At 38.7% G+C, this 23,167-nt stretch overlaps 1 protein-coding gene across 3 annotated transcripts in view; it reads right to left on the bottom strand.

The window, feature by feature from the left end:
• Positions 1 to 23,167, bottom strand: part of LOC136857706 (inactive histone-lysine N-methyltransferase 2E) — a 335,033-nt gene that overhangs the window by 94,327 nt on the left and 217,539 nt on the right. The window lies entirely within an intron of this gene.

Here is a 23,167-nt window from a genome sequence, read left to right as displayed (position 1 = left end):
GATGAAGACCTTTTCAATTCCACCAGGGTTTGGGATAGCATCATATATTATTCTTTGTACTACAAGGGATACTTGTAGCATGTTCTCGACTATAATTTCTTTATTAACCCTTTCAGTCCCAAATTATTATTTTTGAGAGAAATTTTTTTCTTGTTTAGAATAGTTGTTTTAGAACACAGTGATCATGTTTAATAACAATTTTCAAAATTTCCCAAACAAATTTAGAAAATCCAGCATGTTGCTCTAGGTTAACATTGGGACTCTGTGGTAACATTCAAATGCGACATATATATTTCACAGAGCTATTTTCATGGTGTTCTTCTGTACACAATATTACATCTAGCGAAAAAATAAGCTATTTTTAACATTTTATCACGATATAATTCTACAAAGGTAAATAGAACAATAAATTATGCCTCAAAAAGTAATGTTTCTTCATTTACTTGTTATGAAATTCGAAGAAGTAGTTCCTAGCTCCTGTCAAGCACAAATTAACACTACATTTAGAGCAGGCAGCTGGGTGATTCCACTAGGACAACATTTACATCAGCCTTTCATTTTTTCATACTGAGGCAAGTGTGGATATGCATCATACCTTACATCATCGACTGGTCTTGGAGCAAACTTTTCTCGACTGGGTTCTGGAATTGGACTGTCACTTGGTCAGCCATGCTCTTGATTCAGAACTTTCCCTGCCCTAGTCAATGCTTGAGATATTTCTAACAGAAATTGTACAAGGGAATACATGCATTTTTCTCCTTGGTGCCTTTCTTAATGTTTACCGTACAGTAGCCAACCATGACTACTGCAACAATAATACACCAAAACACAATTCTCATATACTAATTGACCGATCTAATGTCTATTTTGTATAGCTCAAGCAGCATATCTGCTAGATCTACTCCCCCATGAACTGATTATATTCTTTCACTGCCGGACTGAGTGGCTCAGATGGTTGAGGTGCTGGCCTTCTGACCCCAACTTGGCAGGTTCGATCCTGGGTCAGTCCGGTGGTATTTGAAGGTGCTCAAATACGTCAGCCTCGTGTCGGTAGATTTACTGGCACATAAAAGAACTCCTGTGGGACAAAATTCTGGCACCTCGGCGTCTCCGAAAACTGTAAAAGTAGTTAGTGGGGCGTAAAGCAAATAACATTATTATTCTTCTTTCACCACTTGGGGACACTCTTTTCCCACAGTTTTCTTTTCCGACTGGCTCCATCGTTGGCATTTACGTATCTACTGGGTCTACACGGATATATGTAGAAATGAAATGGATTGCCTTCCTACTGAACCTCGGAATGAGGGCAATGTTGTGTTCCTCTTCCACTCTGTAGTCATAGGTGTCTCTTCCTTTCTTCTTTAGGTCATTTTCAGACATAAGCGGACATTCTGTCATTCAGGATGGTACCAACACAAAGAATACCCCTTTCTTTCGGGGCAATAGGTAACTGTAGCGAGGAAAATCAATTGTCAAAGTAAACTTTAAAATGTTTATGATCAGGAAGTTCACTTGTGAGAGCCATTACAATGTCGCCAGAAAAACGTAGACCCACATCTTTGCAACTACCCTTCCCGGTATAAAATTCAAAACGATACTTGGGACGTTTTTTCTTTTCTGGGACATGTTCACTTATCTTGTTGTCTAAACTTCCTCCAGCACATTGTTCTCCACAATCTGAATTTGCATCTGTGACCTACAGAACAAATTATTAAATCAAGGCGAGTATGATGTACATAATACACTATTTATATATAGGCCTATATAGTTACAAAATTCATTACTTGAATCACTATCTTCGAAGTCAGAGATTGTCCCGTCAATAAGCTTCTCGAGAACATCCTCTATTTCTGTCTCTTTCAGTGCCCTACCAAAACACTTCATCTTGCTCATTATTGTTTTGAGGTGAGGATATGGTAACACAGTTTACCCCTTGAGTCCCAATGTTGCTTTAGATTAACAACTTCAGATATATTTATAACAAAATGATATTGCTAAATTTAAGTGTATGTGATACGCACGGTATTTTGAAAGGTTTTTACACAAAACATAATAAATACACTCCTAATTCAACACACCCTCACTTATAAAATGCAGAAAGTAAACACCAAGACATCATCCTCCATGACCATGGAGTGCACCTCTGTCAACTTTTTTATTTAAGATAAATTATATTCAACTTTTCTGCCATCTCTTGACTGATTATGGATGCTTATATCTGTAGTTAATTCAGAGCGACATTGGGACTTAGGGGAAAGTAATAAGCTTAGTGCATGTGTGCACTGAATATCATGTTAACCTAAAGCAACATTGGGACTGAAAGGGTTAAAAGGAAAACCACGTTCAAGTGAAGCATTTCCATGAAACAATATTAGTATCATTTTGAGAAATGAAGCCAACTTAACTGTTTTCAAATTTACTGTTGGAAAAACAGTGCGAAGCTAAAAGTGATCTAACCTCTCGTCTTTAGAAGTCAAAGAATTCACTTCTTCTTTCAAAGTATCATTCTCACAAACAGAAGTGAACCCCCTTTGTACATGATCGGCTTCATTACCCGAGATCCATTTGTTTTCAACAAAGGCATTTAAAGCTATCCTTAGCAGTCTGCTGCTTAGAGGCTAATTGGCTACACTAAGATCGAAAAAAAATAAAAAAAAAATTAATTTAGTCAGTTTATTTGCCAGCGGTGAGCAGACCCGGCCAACAGCTGGAAACTGCAGATGATGACTATGATATGCCAGCGGTGACCTTTCCAGTAACTTCTTGTATAAAGCTACCATTCCTCTTAGACAATCTGTGCGAAACACTAACATATCTCTATCATTTAATCCAGGATTGCCATGAAGTGCTGCTTTAGCAGCAGAACCTATGTCAATTTTAGATGCAGGCAGAAGATTTTCTTTACTGTCTAAATTCGTTTTAGGACATTTTCTGAAGACTGCAGCAACTGGATTTCTTTTACTGCCATTTTATATGAATTGTGCACAGTATGGAAGCCACAAGATACAATGTTCAACAAAATAGGAGCATCTAGATCATCATTTAATAAATTGAGAAAATTCTGAAGGAACTTTTTATTAACATTTGTAACATCCATTGAAATTTGTAAGTTTTTTTTTAGATAGAGTCCTTGCTGTGCTTGAAAAAAAAAAAAACATTTAACAAATCTGAGGAGGTAGAGTGACCAAGAAACATGGAATCAAAATAAGAAGTGTATACTTCATTAGTATCAGGATTGAAACAATGAACTACAAGATCCATTTGGTCCATCTGAGAAACTTTATTCAGTGACTCGTCAAACCCAACGGTGAAATGTGTGCACTTACTCAAGAACTTGTTTATGGAAATAGAGAGCTAAACCATGAGCGATTCTATACGCAACTTTTGTTCTGTGCAGTTGAACTTTCGAAGTTGTTTCAGAGTCTGGAAACATTACTGGAAACAAACGTACACTAGCTTCTCTGGCACGTAAAGAATGGTGTTGCATGACAGTATGCATGCACCATATAGGCCTAATCTCAGCTTTGGTTACTTGCTGTCTTGAAAGATAATTCTGTAGACACCTTGTCTCTGGTGAACCTTCTTTAATGGAAGAAGAAATGGAGTCATATGTGATAAAGTTCGTTGTAGTAGCTGTGGCAGGCAGAGGGCAACTTGTGCACGGCCAGGTATTATCTACTGAGTTTAAGTCTCTTGTTACTTCACTATTCGAATGTTCCTTTTTAAAATAACTTGAAAGGGATGACGAGAACTGGCTGAACTTGACACTACTGGCATGCATCTTTCCTCCCATGTGACTTTTTAATGCCTGCTTCCCCAAGTTGCTAACAGTAAATGATGTTTTACATATTATGCAAGATTACAATACTATGCAATATGCTGAAAATTTGTCTTGAGGCATGGGTTTCAACCATGTTCTGAAAGTACCATCAAGCAGCCAACTTTCATTAAACAAAGTTTTCCTTGGCTTTGATGAAGATATTGTTAGCTGAAAAAAGAAGAAAGGTAAGGATATTGTAAAAAATCTTTTAAATAGTCCTAAATTCCGCGCAGATTTCTTCTAAATTGACAGTTCGTAAAACCTGTGAGCACTGCCTTATCTATGTTGCCAGCACTCTACTGCTTCAGTAACAGCTGATGCAATATAACTGCGGCACACAGCCCTCGTAAAATGTAATGCCGTACTACAAAAATCACACGCGAATCACAAGTGAAAACAAATTCGCAAATCCTTCTAAGATAGTGCATGCACTTCCTAACAATATCCGACACAAACAAAAATAGGTACATTATTAATACGAATAAAAGAAATAAATTATTCGCGACTAATGACTGGCATATGAAGGATGTTACATGGCTGATCGAGACCACGGTGCCAATTTTTGCTGAGTCACATTCTTGCCACTTGTCTTTCATGAACTATACCGAGGTATGATACACAGACTACACTAACCAACACACGGATGTAAATACAATTCCATCTACACTGAACACTATTAAACCTATACCACACACACGGAGTGAGGTAGTTTAACTACATGGTGATGTAGACAATACAATTGTCAGCCAGGTTTCGAAATTGCACTCAACCGATATAAATTGATATGAATGGCAGCTTGGGATTGGCTGGATCAAGACCGAATACATCCAAACATACTTCACAAACTCAAAACTTCTTAACCAACAAACAACCTTCATCCTTACGTCGCACCGATGGCGAGGATGGGACAGGAAAGTCCTAGGAATGGGAAGGAAGCGGCTGTGATCTTAATTAAGGTACAGCACCAGCATTTGCCTGGAGTGAAAATGAGAAACCACGGAAAACCATCTTCAGGGCTGCCGACAGTGGGATTCGAACCCACTATCTCCTGAATGCGAGCTCACAGCTGCGCGCTCCTACCCGCACGGCCAACTCGCCCGGTAACCTTCATCTTACAATGTGATGTCACTATTTAAAATCTTGCTCTGTATTCACAAAATTACACGATATTACAAGCTACTAGTTGTGCCTCAAAACTTCCGAACCCCTCACACGAAAGATAGGTTAGAAACTCAATGTGGCGCAGCCCAAATGGTGTTACGATGCACTACACATTTACACAAGGTTTACCTACGTCAGCGCATTTAATAATAATAATAATAATAATAATAATAATAATAATAATAATAATAATAATAATAATAATAATAATAATAATAATAATAATAATAATAAGCACTCGAATGAGTACTAAGTTTAAGAGAATTTCACACTTTTCTGCATTCAGTCAGTGTTTTGTGTCTGTTTTTACATTTTACGAGGTAGTAACTATCGCACAAGTCATTACACAGTAAACAAACACAGTCATCCGTTGGGTTGTGAAATTTTGTCTATATGCATATAGCCTATTGTTGTGGAAGCCATGCATTTAAGCGATTAGAAAAACTGAGAATGCAATATAGGCCAAATTCATCAAGCTCGCCATTCCTCAACAACACAGAATATTCAATAGTAAGCAGATCAAAACATTGAAAATTCAGTCAATCTGTCATATAGCTATTGATATTATTGGTTACTTCACATTCGAGATCACACCTTATTAACTTTCCATTACGATTTATTCCTGGCATAAAAGACATGCCCTAGAGTAATGTTATAAAAACTGAAAAATGTGTTTATATTCCATGGATAAATACGGTATGTCAATTTTATCTGGCAGAAGAATAAATTTCCAGAATTTTTCCTGAATTCCCTGACATTTCCAGGTTTTCCCGTTATTTATCGAATTCCCTGACATTTCCCTGTTTCCCAGGTTTTCCATATGGGTGGACACCCAGTGACAGATCTTCAGTCTTGATGTATGAAGTGGAGGATAAGAAGAAAGCCAAACAAACACAGGAGAAGGGAACAGACTAAGTAATAGAACACATCTCTCTAGAAAACTGGAGATTTTTCTTAATCCTGTCAAAGCCTTATAACTAGGGCCTGGAATTTTATGCTATATCAAAGTGTAAAAAATGTACATAAAACTGTAGTAAATATCAGTGATATATGTCATTAAATAATTATGTAATATTCACAAAATATGTAATTCAATATGTAATTCATAAAATAATAATGTTATTAGCTTTAAGTCTCACCAATTACTTTTTACGGTTTTTGGAGATGCCGAGGTGCCAGAATTTATTCCAGCAGGAGTTCTTTTACCTGCCAGTAAATTTACTATCATGAGGCTGGCGTATTTCAGCACTTTCAAATACCACCAGACTTAGTCAGGATCTCAACTGTCTGAGCCACTCAGCCTGGCTATTCATAAAATATGTAGTAGCATTAATGCATAAATTTAAAAAAAAATGTTCATATACTCTTTTTAACTCAAGGTTATGATATGAGGCAGTAAAAGTTTTAAATATCTCTATATGTTACGACAAACTTATAGTCGTTGCTTTAGACGATTTACATAGTCAACTGTTTTCTAATTCTGACAGTAAGTATACCGTATTTGCAAGAACAATCCCCACATATTAAAAAAAAAAAAAAAAAAAAAAGATAAGAAATTGGGGAGCGGGTTTTGAGTCAAGGTTGGCAACATGCTCCTGGCTCACCTAGTTTTTGATGTTGGCATTAATTTGCCGCTAGCAAGGAGATAACAAATCCTGGTAGCTGAAAAGTAGTAAATGTACAAACTATTATGTATATATACAAATGTGAACGGGTTTGCTATGATGGGTATTCAATCAACAAGCAGTACTGGGACTTTAAATTAGTATGCCAATGACTTAAATAAGGTCATGCATAAAAATCTTATCCTCGTGCAATGAACGATGTGCACATGCAGTAACTTGCACAGAAAAGAAGCAAGCGGTGCATAGTGTCATCTCAGTCTGTAGCTATTCCTTGTAGTATTATCAATGCTATTCCTACTGCGGGCTGTTGGTGGGTTTGCTTCATCTGAAGATGCAATAACCTTCGTAATTCATGACATCAAAGTGGAGAACTCTATACAACTTGCACTCCATGCTTCAGGCATTTTTCTCCACAAGGGGGAGTTGCGCTTCCCTTCTCACTTGAATACACTGCTGGACGTTAACACACTAGAAAATAGTGATTTCTTCGACGAGGCATATCAGAAGTTATCCGACATCGATCATTACTGAACAGCCCAGGGTTCTGGGTACAATTTCGTCGGCATTTATCGGTGGTGATTTACGATAACACCTTGACAACCTTGACCAGCCAACACGAAGAAACACCAGGTATCCGAGTAATTTCAACAGAGGACGCCGACACCAGGGTACTGTGCTTGGCTGTATTGCCTTCTACCACATTCCGGAGAAACAAGTGAATGCCCGTCAGCTACGCCGAAGGACTGAGAGTTGGCAATCGGACAAGAGGTATTTGATTACCAATGTTAAAATTACAATGAATAACTTAACCTGTTAAGTAGGGAATCATTTTCAGTAACATTTTTGTTTAAAAATTAAACCCTACACCTGCTTAAATACTATATTTTGTTGAACTTAGCATAAAATTATATGTTACAGTGTAAACTGCATTATTATTTACAATTAAAATGATTTTTCAACTCATCCAGTGTCAGTGCAAAAATTTAATATGTGCCATTTCATATTTACTCTGATTCGGAGTATTATATGTGTTGCTTATATTAATTGATCGTTGAAATGCATAACACACAAATGAAAAATTATCAAATACTCCAAATAATAGACACACATTCACTCAAATATCACATTTTCCTGAAATAAAATAGAATAATGCACTCATCACGTAGGCCTATAACTTGCCATTGTAGAGAGCAGCGAGTAAACTGAGTTCATTCATCTAGATTTTGTCACCACATTATTACATAATTACACTACACTGTTCAACACTATTTAAACTCACTAATTACACTGAATAGCTATCACAAATGACTGGAGAAAAAATTGAAAAAACTCTTTCAGGATGGTTACTGATAGTTGCCGGCACACAGATTGTACAGCGGTCACCAAGTGTACTCTACGAGCTTCTTAGATTCAGCGAGCATACAATCTGAGAATCACTGGCATATTTGCAACACTCAAACTCAGCTGTACGCTACAGCCTGAAGCAAGGAGAGGGGCACAAAGCAACATTGCATACTACGCAACAATACTCAGTGTACCACCGCTGGTCTTTCGCCACGCAAACAAGACATCTCTTATTTGCATGCAGTCTTGATTTTGAGGTGGATTGAAATCTGGAAAATGCCTTCCCAAGAATCGAGTTGACAAGTCAACAGGTGTGTGTCTCACTGATTGAATTGGCAAGGTTGCGTTAGGGGTAGCATTCGCATACTGCTGAAATACTTTCTGCATAATTTGAATACGAAACTCCAGCTGAGTGAATTTACTGCCGTGTTTCTTGTATATCACGAAAGCATAAACATTGTTATGTCCAGTAGGTGTCTAAAAATCTTATGGTAATACCTCTTCATTCTTTTTTCGCCGTACGGTATGGCACGGTACACTGGTCCGATAAGTCCACCCCTCCACTGAGTCATTGTACTCAAAACATACGACCAGCTTCTCTCTGATTTCTCCTTTCTCCGGCCGCTTCACCTGAAGCGAGCCCCACTCTACAGGTCAAGGCAGGGGCATACACAAATTAAATAGATTTAATATACAAATAGGTAGAGTAAAACCTCGTTAATTCGAAGTCGTTGGGACTAAAAAATCGGACTTTGAATTACATGATGTCGAATTAACCGCCAATTTGCAATTCAGAAGTACCAACCCTTGCCGCGTTACAAAATATTCTAAGGCCCGTTACTGCATGTAGTTAACCTTGATTCACAGTTTGTACCTTTTAAATGCCATGAAAAAAGAACTATTTCCAAAATGTATCCAAGAAGGTGCATTTACAGTATTCAAATAATGCACTCTGATATCTCACTGGTAAACATAACCTCACACAATGAAAGAAAGAAAAAAGCACGATTCAAAGACGAGGAGAAATCTATGCTGGCTCCCATGTGCAAGTGCTTTATTAATTGGATTACTATACTGTATGCATTTTAGATGCCTTGTATTTACACAAAAAGTACCTGATGCCCTTAAAATAGAACTTTCCTATGACTCTATCCTTGTACGATTTCCCGCCATGGCACTTCTCTCGTACTTCAGAAATGTAAACACTTGCTGCGTCACAAAGTATTCTAAAACCCATTAATACATGCAATCACCTCGATTCACAGTTTAAACCTTTCAAATGCCATGGAAAAAACTATTTCCGAAATGTATCCAACAAGGTGCATTTACAATGTTCAAATAATGCACTTGGATAAATCACTGACAAACATAACCTCACGCAACGATAGAAAAAAAATCGCACAATTCAAAGATGAGGATAAATTATGCCGGTTCCCCTGTGAAAATGCATTATATTTTGGATTTCTGTACTGTTTGCATTTTTAGATGCTTTGTACTCGCATGGAAAGCGCCCGAAGCCCTTAAAACATTGTAGCTTATCGAACTTTCCTATGACGAGGGGATAAAGTATCTCGCGTCCATGTGCATTGCAACGCACTACTATGACCCCCATCCCTCACCCGTGTACAATTTCCCAGCTGGCAATTTATCCTTTAAAACCATAAGACCGTTTGGGCTCGCAATAAAATAAAGCAATGCAGTTTCATCGGCAATGACAATATTGTTCAGTGCCTACGAATTTATTATATGAGCCACGCTTTTTCGTCAACTGTCGGCATCGCCAGTGTTCGCGGATTCTGTTTTCCCGCACACTGCCTGTTGCATGATATTACGGCGTTCCTTAAAAGGTTGAATACAAAAGAATTGCGATTTCATTCAACTTAGCAATCATGAAGCGCACTGTAGACCCACCGAAGTGAGTATAAGTGCGGAAAGCTACCCCTCCACGTTCCGGAACGCACGTTCTATTATGACGCGGAGCGGATAAATTTTGAGTTGAAATTACTCTGTAGCATACTATTGTTTTAAAATGTAAAGGCAGTTTCGAATTAAAAGTCTGAATTTCGGTACACTGTACTTCGAATTATGAATTATCCGTATTCCGAATTAAACAATTGAAATAACATGCAAAACGAGATCTTCTTCGAATTAGGCGGGATTTTGAATTAACAGATTTTGAATTATCAAGGTTCTACTGTATTCAGTAAGCGTGGTAATGTCATTTACCGTATTTACTCACATATTAGACTCCTTTTCTTCCCACATTTACAGCCAAAGAAAATAAATGGGGGGTCCAACATGCGATAACCTCAAATTTTGTGCAGTGAACACATGACATCTAGGCTATAAAGAGCTATAAATTGCATGTTAACATTCGGCACTATTCTTTAACACGTTCAATGCGCGTGATGCTACTTTAAGCAGGTGCGGAGCAAGCACCAAGCACATCATGGGACGGTTGCTAGGAAATGTAAATCACAAGTTTCCTGCATGGTAAGAAAGGCTCTAATTGTCATCCCCCACATCGTGTAAGTCCAGTCTACTAGCAGATTCATCCGTAGACATATTTGCGCATGCGTATTCCATTTCCCGCGTATTTCCTCTCCAGAGTTGTCGTCATGCGTCTTCATTCATCTTTGAGCAGCAAGACCACTCCAATGCGAGCTAACACACTGCATTTTCTGTTTATTAATTCTTCAGGAGATTTACAAGTGGTTCTGCTTTTGAAATAAATAAATTCCACTACTGCAATATGTTCAGTAAAAGAAGTGAACTTGTAATTGTCATTTATTCTTGCATCACATATGTGTATAACACGAAAGAACTTCTAATTGTTATTTATTCCTCATCACATTTGTAAGTAACTTGAAAGAACATGCAGTAATCATTTTTGACTGCGTCGTGATGCTTATGTTATCATTTTATTTATATGTTTTTCTGATGACCAACAATGTGGTTCCTACAACATCACGAGATCTAACAAATTAGCCAAAGTATTTCATTTTTGTTTGTCAAATTCTGTAATAGAGAAGTGTAAATATGAATATATTTCTGTCTGTAACATACTTTATGCATTTGTTTGCTATCACAATTAAATTGAAATAATAAATAAGGTAGTTCAACCTATTCAATACATGTAAGTACGAAATGTAGAGTTACATTCCTATTTAATTATAAGCAGAAGCGGTACCGGTTTCGACCCCAATCCGGGTCATCATCAGCCGAATAAAACGCAAAAAACAATGCATAGGTAAGAAAGAAATTAAAGTCCACATAAAAACAGTTGAAAAGGCAATATAAAATAACGGGGATAGGCACTGTAAAATTCAGAAGAAGTAGAAAGTAAGTCACTTAAAAAAAAAAAAAAAAAAAGAGCAAGGCGCAAAGTTCTGAACAGCAGCATAGCACACGCAAAGTTCAGCATATTCTCATAATGTTTGCGAGGAGCGGAGAACAGTTAAACGAACCAGCTTGCATACACAATCAGGCTCGAAGTCACAACACAATCCAACAAATACGAAGTTCCAAAATCGTGCAGAAACCGAAGGCGAGTAGCTCAACTGAAGTAAATTGACAGATCCCGAAGATTAGCGCGACATATTCAACGTCAGGCATTGTGCTTCCAAACGCCGGTGGAACTTGATGAATAGTTTAATGATCCAGTATTTGCTTCGGTCGCGAAAATGTACATATATATAATACAATTCAATATAACTGAAATATGCAAATAGGATCCTGTAGATTTTTTGAACTGTTGATGCAAAAAACAATTGTGAAGAGAAAAATGGTAAAAAGCGCAATACCGGAAACAAACTAAAAACATACATGCACAGTGCGCTATTTCCTAAAGATAAAAATTCAGGTCGTAATTGAAGTAGTCAAAGACAGCGCAAGGCACGAGTTTAAATTTGAATGTGAAGACCCAAAAAATGCAGGTGGCAATATAGTATATTAGTATACAGTTCAATTAGGAAAGTAGGTTTTTTAGAGTAATGTAACTCTACATTTCGTATTTATATGTATTGAATAGGTTGAACTACCTTATTTAATATTTCTATTTAATTGTGATACAATTCAATACGGAACATTAAGAAATTTTTATCTTTGTTTGCTATCCGCGGTAAATAATGCACAGTACTGTAATATACCAACGCGCGTGGCGCGTGATCCGTCTGGTGATCAGTATTACTTCTCGATTTCAACCACCATGCATGACACGCACCAGGTGCGTGAGTGGGATAAGTCCATGAGTTCGATAGAACTCATCCTACCAACGTATAAAACGTCGATAATTACAACTTTTAAAGAGTCCCGCGCAAATAGTTTGCTCAGGTTGGCGGGAATGTCACGCTCTGCTAATACGCAGTGAACGTATTAAGAAACTTACAAATGTATTCTGAGTTTTACTGGCTATTTTTGTTGGAAGGCAGTATTTCTAAATTTAAAAAGAATAAATGGTGAACATATGGCTTTTAGGCCTACATATAATGTAAATAGTCAGTTTTAGTTACTCTTATATTACATAATTCGTTTCATCTAATTAACTCCTCTGATGAAGTTGACGTCAGGAAGGGCAAGTGGTCGTAAAAACTCGCTACAAAGATTCATCTCACTTCACACTCGACCCCGTACAGAAAAGGGATAAGGGTATCGTATTATGCAATGTTAATACAAAAGAACGTAATGGCAGTCATTTGTGTCTGTCAGTTACGCAGTAGGCCTACCACGCAGTAAACCTGATTATAGCTTTCATTTGAATCATCATCTTTGCCATCATTCCAAATAAGGCAAATGTGAGTATTCAATATCCCATCATCTTGCAACTTAAAAAATATTTAATTCCTGACTATAGAGTCCAAATAGTGAGAATCTATTCGCAAATGGTTTCTGGAGAAGGTCTATGTTATTCCCAGTTGGTGTATGTGTAGCAGAAGCCACCCCTTCTGAATAAAGCGGTGCTGTAAAACATGTGCCAACCCACCAACTGCGCACGTTACGAGTTGTACTTCCGAATGTAATACATAGTGATTGGAAGCATTCTTAGGATAACAGAGGCTATTGAAAGCCAAACCTTTATTTTTGAAGTATATTTCATGCCTGTTCTCTACATTTATCACATCAGGATTTACCTAAACAGTCATGCTTCTTCTCTACATTTTTCACATCAGGATTTACCTAAACAGCTGCAATTGAGATAAGAGAGACCGCATTGTTTAGGGTAGGTATGCCACTAAGTGCCCGGATAGTATTGGAGTTCCACGACAGAAAGATTAAAAATAACTAATAGGAAAGGTTGTCGCATTTATGGATATCTACAGGTGTGGCGGTAATGCGTTTTATTATCATAATGTTTAATTTCACACGTTCGTTGACTCCATATTTTTTTTATTAACACATAGTATGTTCTGCTTGGCTTCGTAAAAGTAGCTAGCGGGGATGTAAAATCAATACCGTTGTTGTTATTATTATTATTATTATTATTTAGGTACATTGGTGAGTAAAACAATTGTTAAGATTGGACTATTTAACATGGCTGATGCGTGCTTTAATTGCGCAGGTCGGACACAAAACTATTCATCTATTTGTACAACGTCATCAGAGCTGCAGTAGGCCTATGCTACGGAGGCGACATTTCTTAACTATGAAACACAAATGTACTGCATGGCTTTGACACATGCTTTCATTGCACGGGTCATACGGAAGAAACTATTCACAAATTTGTGTGATGTCATCGGAGCTGCAGTAAGTCTTGTACCCGCTTCGAAGCGGAATTATCGTCTTTCTCTGACAAATTATGTTGGAGGGTCCTGTATGCAAGGTATTAAAAAAATGTCTTTGTCACGAAAAGCCAGGGGGTCTAATACATGAGTAAATACAGTATTAGGTACGAATGGAAAGCTAGAGTCTTAAAGTCGCACCGACACAGGTAGGTCTTATGGCGACGACGGGATAGGAAAGGCCTAGAGGTTGGAAGGAAGCGGCCTTGGCCTTAATTAAGGTACAGCCCCAGCATTTCCCTGGTGTGAAAATGGGAAACCACGAAAAATCATCTTCAGGGTTGCCGACAGTGGGATTCAAACCCACTATCTCTCAGATGCAAGCTCACAGCCGTGCGCCTCTAAACGCACGACCACCTCGCCCAGTCAAATGGAAAGCAAAATTGCAGTCGTTTTTTTTTTCCAGTCCCATGACGAATTTTCATTAGTAACACGTCAAAACGCATTTCTCCGGGATAAGACACGCGTAGGGATTCGTGAGTTTTATAATACCTGGGGTCGCTATCATACTCCCGGGAAATATTCTGGTAAGACTTTTGCCTTACAAGATGATGTTGATAATACTGTAATTATATCCGAAAAGCCTGGAAGAAGGCATAGAATAATGTATGAGTCCTATATTGAGAGGAAAAAGCATGCGCCTTCCGGGTATGCCTGGTATGCAATTTTTAATAATGCTTTGTTTTACGTTCCACTAACTACTATTATTATGATTATCGGAAATGCCGAGCTGCCATAATTTTGTCCCACATGAGTTCTTTTAGGTGGCAGTAAATCTACCAACATGAGACCGACGTATCTGAGCACCTTCAAATACCACCCGAATGGGTCAGGATCAAACCTGCGAAGTTGGGTCAGAAGGCAAACGCCTCAAGCGCCTGAGCCACTCAGACTGGCTATTTTTAATGGCGAAGTAATAATTATTGTGTTACTTCATAGGGGGATTTAAGGCCATATTCAATATTAATTTCATTTAGTAGCTTTTTAATTTTATTTTCAGGGCATGAAGGCAACACGACATTAGCTACAACATACTGGTGTAGTATACTTTGTGATTTACAGTGCATAACACACTTGTTAAATATCTGAAGCATTTTGAATGAGCCTGTAATTTATTTAATAAGTAACTACTGTATTTACGCAAATAATTCCTGTCATCAATCGGCAAATATGAACATGTAAATTTACGGATAACCTGCTTTGCCAGAACATATATATACATCATCACGGCTATAAAATATATATTTGCCATGAAAATTAACAAGTAGACCTTACTTACGTGACGGGTATTTAATTAATCCTAACTTACAAGAGTGCCGGGCTGAGTGGCTCAGACGGTTAAGGCGCTGGCCTTCTAACCCCAACTTGGCAGGTTTGATCCTGGCTCAGTCCGGTGGTATTTGAAGGTGCTCAAATACGACAGCCTCGTGTCAGTAGATTTACTGGCACGTAAAAGAACTCCTGCGGGACTAAATTCCGGCACCTCGGCATCTCCGAAGACCTTAAAAAGTAGTTAGTGGGACGTAAAGCAAATAATATTTATTAACTTGCAAGAGGTTTGATTCCCTGTAGATCAGAAGCTCTGTTGTGTCTTGCATAACAAGAATCCTCTCCTAAATTACATACAAATCCATCACACTACATCTAAAACATTTATCATACGTGGTCTGCTTTTACTCAGATAGTAGCACGACCCATGGTGGATAATTCTTTTCGTGCAATGCAAACATATAAAAGAGGCACACCAGTGAATGGTACCGTTTTAAGCGTTTATAACTTATTCCATAACTGCACTTTCCAACCAGAGAATAAAGTAGGTGTAAACAAATAAACATTATTTTGACCACTTCACACTTCCTTTGTCTGCTCAGTAAATAGCACATGTCTAAATTTAGTACGATTGTTGCCACGTATTAGACAGTTATATGGCGGTGACGACATCCAATCTGTTGGCCGTTGGCAATGAGGCCGCACTCTCTACTAGGGACACCGCTTGTGACAGGCGACGCTAATGTTAGCCATACTCGCAGACAAATTTTACTTTTACTATATGGAAGACGCAAAGAGGCAGAGTTAAAAGACAGCCTCTAGAAAGCGAAAAGTGCATACTTTAAAGAGTATAAATACCCTGCGTAAGTATATAAGGACATCAGATTCCCATCGGCTTCATTATGTCTGCATTAACGAAACCTTCGAGCTGGCTTGTTCAAAGCACAGACCTGAAAAAGCTGTGGGTAGACGACCTCTCAGTTCTCCTGTGGGGTATTTTTCATCAAACTATTTGCAAGTTCGACCTGCAGGGCGACGATACAATATTCCTGCACCTTCCACATTATTACGTGATGCACAGTGTGTCACCAAGTACCTCTCCATGTTTTGGCACTGATTCGATAAAATTCCCGTATACGAAGGCTATGTCCAGTATCATGTATATTTATTAAAAACCACCTATTCAATACAATGTAAAGTTCTCATGATTGAGATTTATATCTCGCCATAATTTCATTATTGAGACAGGTTTCGCCCACTAGCCTTTATCTCGTACCTCTTAATCTTAATCAAGATCCTGATGTACAAAATGTTTCATAGATACTATATTATAGAGACCTAACCCAACGCCATGGCACAACAGCCCCGAAGGACCATGGTCTACCAAGTAACTGCTGCTCAGCCCGAAGGCCTGCAAATTACGAGGTGTCGTGTGGTCGGCATGACGGATCCTCTCAGCCGTTATTCTTGGCTTTCTTGACCGAGGCCGCCATCTCACCGAGGCCGCCATCTCACCGTCAGATAGCTCCTCAACTGTAATCACATAGGCTGAGTGGACCTCGAACCAGCCCTCAGATGCAGGTAAAAATCCCTGACCCAGCCAGGAGTCGAACCCGGGGGCCTCCGGGTAAGAGGCAGACACACAACCCCTACACCACGGGGCCAGCACAACATTATACATAGTTAAGAAAAGTTCATATTACACGTTTTTAATAGTTTGAGGAATTGTATAATAAAAACATCTAAGAATTCAGCCCGGCTGAGATGGTTAGTTATTGTTAAAGAGATCGTATGATTAAAAATTAAATTTATTGTCTGTCTTGTCCATTTTTCCAGCTTGGTCTGAATGTCTATGGCTAAAACTCTGTTCCTATGTTGAATTTTTTTTTTTAAATACTAGAGAGCATTTGCATTTGTTTAGGACACTGAATGAAATTTGGTTAAAAACTTTTCAAACTGGTTGTTGTCATAATAAACTGCTGCCTTCTCGAAGCTTCTGCCATGTTATGTACAAAGCATTGATGTTATACTGTCTCTTGTGGCCGCCCTGTGAATGAGTGTTTGTCTTGAAATATATGGTTGTTTAACAATCTAGAAAACGATATGTTGACATATTACTATTATTATTAAAGCACATATTATTCTAATACAGCGTTCTTCTTAAATTCCGTTACAAAAGTGAACAATGGATTTTCAACAGAGCAAAACTAATTGTTTCCTTTAATTGAAATTATGGTTGCTGCCTCTTGTTATACTACTGGTCGAAAGGGGACACTCAATCTTGATATTAGGAGATGCGCGAGTGTTGATTCTAATTTGTAGGAAAGCGCGTTGATAATACCTACGAGAGGAAAAGTGTACAATTAAGTTTAGAAATACTGAAGACTGCTAATTTCAGGAAGTCGCTTATAAGCATATCACTTACCTCCTTGGCTATTGTGAAGGTGACTAATTGTTCTGGCAGTGCCAGTTCGAATGACTGTCAATACGCTTGTACTTCTTGTGTTGTACTGGTGTGGAAGTAGAGGAGGCGATCTGGTGGGAAAGGAGGCACGGGCGGAGCGTTAAATTTGCGTGCTGTTAGCGGCGGGGAGCTTGTAGGGGTGGACTGGGAGGGAGTTGTGTTTACTAAATTAGTAGAAGTTTCTGAGGACGATGATTAAAATATGTTTGGAAGGTTATTTTTTAAATTCAATATTTGTCATAATGTGTGTATTATTTCATAGAGAGGATTTTCAACTTCAATTATATCGTTAAGATTCTGGTTTATATTGTAATATTGGTCTGGACAGATGTAAATATTTTCAAACTCGTTCATTAATTTCCCTTTATTTACTTTCTTGATGATTTTTAGGTCCTATTCTATTGTCGTGAAGTGGTGTCCTGTTTCCTTCATATGTTAATCATACGATCTCTTAAACAATAACTAACCATCTCGGCCAAGCTGAATTCTTCGATGTTTTTATTATACAAATCCTCTTGCTATTAATTAAGAACATGTATTATGGACATTTTAAAACACTGTATAATATAGTATCAATGTAACATTTTGTACAAAATCAGGACCCTGATCATGATTAAGAGTAACGAGATAAAGGCTGATGATGCCCAGCTAGTGGGCGAAACATGTCCCAATTATGAAATTATGACAAGATATAAATCTTAATTATAAGAACTTTACATTGTATTGAATAGGTGATTTTTAATAAATATACATGATATGATATACATGACACGGACCAACAATAAGAATGATAACATGGAAGACGAAGGCTATGCCGAAAATTTGTCAGCAGGCCGTAAACTGCAATTCTAAGGACAATGGGATTATTTTCATTAGAAGGAGCAATGTTTGTTTGTTGACCTTGGAACATGTGGGTGCAACACCTCCCAGCAGTGATTCCTCCACAGTGTGGAAAGAAAGCACAGGCAGTGCTGAGTCAGACACTGTGCAAGACGGATCTGCCGCGCCGTGATATTCGCGCAATGAATTATTTAAGATTATATAAAGAATTATTTAAAGATTATATAAAGAATTTAAGTACCGAAGAATGCGTGTTTTAGGTGAGGCTTCCCCTTCTAGGGGCCACAGTTGGAAATTGGTTTCGCAAGTTTTCAAAGTCAAGTGAAGATGAACCTCATCCCAATCGCCTAGCAACAGCTGTGACTTAGGAAGACACTAATGCTGTGAGGAAAATGATCAAAGAAGATTCTCATCTTCCACTTCATGACATTGAAGTGACCCTAAATATTTGGTCAACAGCAGCGCAGACCATTGTTCCCAATTGTTTAGGCCTTACCAAGATATGTGCCCGTCGGGTGGCAAGTTTCATGATGGAAAGGCAAAAGGAGGCGAGAGTGGACTGGTGCCGTTTCATACTAGAAAAATTCAATGGAGGGCAGTTCCAGGACACCTACAATATCGTCACAGGTGATGAAACATGGGTCTACCATTATGACCCTGAAATGAATAGACAGTCATATCTGCGGTGCTTTCCTGGGAAAGAACCCCCCATAAAAGCCCAATGAAGACGGAGCTCTGGAAAAAAGAGGGTGACAAAAAATGGTGCATCTCACAGCTGTGACCTCGGACACAAGTCGTAGTACAGTCAATGCCGAATGGTACGTGAATGATTGTCTTCCCAAAGTCCTCGCCACATAGAGGTCACATTACCCGAAGTCCAAGAGTGGGCATCTTCTGCTGCATCATGACAATGCACCTGCATACAAGGTTGCTAGAACAATGGAATTTTTGGAAAAGTGCAAGTGCTAACTCAACCCCTCCGTTCACCTGACCTGGCCCCATGTGACTTCTTTCTGCTCCCAAAGACCAAGGAAAAAATTCACGGGCAGCAGTTTTCATCAGATAAGGAGGTCATTGCAGCGTACGAGAGTACACTAAGTGACATCCTGAAAGAAGGTTGGACTGAAACCTTTTCTAAGTGGTAACAATGTATACGTGCTAATGGAGAGTATTTTGAAAAGGTGTAATTGTTGTTTTGCATATAATTTTTTCCTCACACTCTGCTAAAAACTTCTCGTAGGGTGAGAAGGACTGTTTACCATCGCAGGGAGTCAGCGGTGAGTATTTTATAAGAAAAACCTTGCTAGTCAAAATATCTTCGGGGAGGGGGGTACTTCTTGTTCTCTATAAATGATCTTGTAAACAGACAGAAAACCTGAATAACCTGGATTTCATTTAATTTTTTTCCAAGTTGCTTTACGTTGCAACGTCACAGATAGGTCTATGGCAACGATGGGACAGGAAAGGGCTAGGAGGAAGGAGCCAAAGACGTTAATATTACTTATCTAGACTCACAGAGCGCGCTGATGCTATGCGGAATATTGAACACTTTCGCGCATCGCCATGTTGCGGGCGCTTCAGCTTCGAATGCATGGCTAGCACGTGGTACTGTTTACAGACCCTCGCATGTTTTCGATTTGAATCATGCCTGTTAGTGGATCTGTTTTAGTATTATATGTGACGGAGTGATAATATATTGTCAAATATTTTCAAGGAATGTGGGAGCTGATACATTACAGTAATTTCGGCAATATTAGGCCTAAAGTTAGGCCTTACCTGTGGAATGGAAAGATATTCATGAGGGCGAATTCGTGTGCAGCCTTCATTTGTACAGGTTGCCATCGGAAGGGATCTGGTATTTCTTTTCACATGTGAGTAAAAATTAAACTATTATAAAATAACTTTAATTTACTATAGGGCCTAATTGAGAACTAAACAGGTTATAGGGTGGTTAATTCAGAGAACGCAAGGACATGACATTTTGAATATTTAGGCTGCTGCTTCTTTTTTGTTTGCCTTTTTCCAATTCATCCGAGATAACTGTTTAGAACTAAACAGCTGTTCTGAAAAAGGCTACATATTTTCACACAAGCTGTGCTGCGGTATTACAAATTTGATAAACCTGGGGCTAGAAACCGTAAGGTATGATTGATACAACTTGATAAAACCTTTTAATATTAGGGTAAGGTATTCCTTCAAATTATCAATTACCTGAAAAATTATGTATTAGTATCGTATTCCTTCATTTCTCCAATTTTTCCCATTTGCTTTATAATAAAAGAATACAATTGTTAATACGCTATTCCAGAAAAATCTGACAATATAAAGTCTAAATAAAGCTCATTACAATCTTGTCAATCCTAGTCTGCAGTAGAAAACGCTAATCAAAATAATTGTTTACCATGATGTTAATCTTTTTGTTTACAAGTGCTTTACTTTCAGTTTCATCTATTTTCTTTCTGGAGTAAATCATGGTGCTCATATTAGAGAAAAATTAGAACGCACTCTCAATTTTTATGTGCTCAGATAATGTTAATTCAGAATGAGTTTGTAAAAGCCGTAATATTTAAGAAGATAATACTATGAAGAGGGTTTTACATCTTAAATGATACCATTCTTACTTAAGCCTAACCGGGGGAGTTGGCCGTGCGGTTAGGACCGCGCAGCTGTGAACTTGCAACCGGGATATAGTGGGTTCAAACCCCACTGTCAGCAACCCTGAAGATGGTTTTCCGTGGTTTCCCATTTTCACACCAGGCAAATGCTGAGGCTGACTTTAATTAAAGCCACGGGCTCTTCCTTCCTATCCCATCCTCGCGATAAGACCTATGTGTGTCGGTGCAACGTAAATCAAATTGGTAAAAATAAAACTTAGGCCTAAACCACGCAGAGAAACTCAAACTAACCCTAGATATTCATTTCATTTTAAGAAATACACAATAGAAGACTAGCACTAGTGTAACAAATGTCAGGCAGTATTTACCTAAATCCAAATCACACAATAATGGTAACTTAACTTCTGCTCACCCAATTATGTTATTTCATATCCAAACCAAACCAAACCCATAACACAACAGGCCCGAAAAGCCATGGCCTACCAAGCGACCGCTGCTCAGCCTGAAAGCCTGCAGATTACGAGGTGTCATGTGGTTAGCACGGCGAATCCTCTCGGCCGTTACCTCACCGTCAGATAGCTCGGCAGTTGCAATTACGTAGGCTGAGCGGACCTCGAAACCACTCAGATCCAGGTACAAATCTCTGACCTGGCCGGGGATTGAACCCGGGGCCTCCGGGTAAGAAGTAGACACGCTACCTACCCCTACACCGCAGAGCCGGCATTTCATATTCAGAAAATGATAAAACATGTATCTGATTGTTTTAGAAAGATTTCTGCAGCCATGTACTTTTTAAACAAAGTGTATAGAAAATTGAGTAAAATTTGCTGTAGGCCAAATGACTTATCATAGAGGAATCATAAGCTATGTACCTTTCACAGAAAGATTTTATTTCACAGGTTTCCTTTTTTGTTGATATTGAAGATTATTGTTATCGGTAGAGGAGTTTGTAAGTATTTATGTGTTCTCCAGTCTGCTGAGAGACAGACAATTTTTCTTTCACGATATGTAATCATACTTAAGTTGTAGACTGCTTTGTGAACATGTCTTCTTATTTTCAATAAAGCTAAATTGTAGAGTCTAGGCTTCTCAAGAGAGAGATTGTCACGTGATCCTCGTCCTTTGAGTCTGGCCTTCTTGCCATACGTACAATGTTCAAACACATCAGTTAAAAACATGACCCTTATATTAAAGTGAGCGACATGATCATTTTCGAGGTACCGCTTTTTTTGTAGTAGTGTATTTTTCAGTCTTCTTATTCAGTCTGCTAAAGTTTTTTTAAGGTGTGCCGCCTATGGGCTATCCAAAGGATTTGTGTTGACTGTTCAGTTTGTATACAGAAATATATTTTAATATTACCACAGTCTCCATATTATGTATATTTATTGCGTGTGTACACGGTAGTCTGTGTAGGCTGTCAATTTTGTAGGGCGGATGTTTTCATGCGTGCGAAATTTAAGTTAAAGCACGAATTCCATACGATCTCCGCGTCAAGCTGAGGAGCGCTCGCAACATGGCGGTACGCGCATGGACATGTCTTCCCCAGTCACACGCTCCTGCGCAGCCAGCGGTGTGGGGCCTTGGAAGGAGCCATGGCCTTAATTAGGGTACAGCCCTAGCATTTGCCTGGTGTGAAAATGTGAAACCACGGAAAACCATATTCAGGGCCGCCGACAGTTCGGATCTTCGGGTTGCCAAAAGAGATGCTGCTCGAAGCGTTGGACGCTGTGGAGGAGTGCCTCCCAATCCACGTTCACTGGAGGTTGCGGCGGCTGCTGCTGGTCCTGGTGGGACAGGAAATGGGTAGGAGTGGGATGGAAGCAACCATGGTCTTAATTAACATACAGCCCGAGCATTTGCATGGTATGAAAGTGAGAAACCATGGAAAACCATCTTAAGGGCTGCCAACTGAGGGATTCACACCCACTATCTCTCGAATGCACACTCAAAGCTGCACGCCCCTAACCGCACGGCCAAATGTTACATTACTGTTATATGTAAAATATGTAAAACGAAACCAACGTATAACCACATCAAAACTGCAATTCGCTGACATTTTTCAGTTTCAGGTGCCTGCAAGTAAAAGAGTGGAATATGTAATTATGTATGAAAGTGGACCTACTTATAACCTATGCTACGAGAAACAGAAGTCCAGCTAGATGGCTAGATGGTTAGCATGCTGGCCTTTGGTCACAGGGGTCCCGGGTTCGATTCCTGGCAGGGTTGAGAATTTTAACCATAATTGGTTAATT

Source organism: Anabrus simplex, chromosome 1, assembly GCF_040414725.1.
Source record: "Anabrus simplex isolate iqAnaSimp1 chromosome 1, ASM4041472v1, whole genome shotgun sequence".
Taxonomy (NCBI): Eukaryota; Metazoa; Arthropoda; class Insecta; order Orthoptera; family Tettigoniidae; genus Anabrus; species Anabrus simplex.
This window is presented reverse-complemented; position numbering and strand designations above follow the sequence as displayed.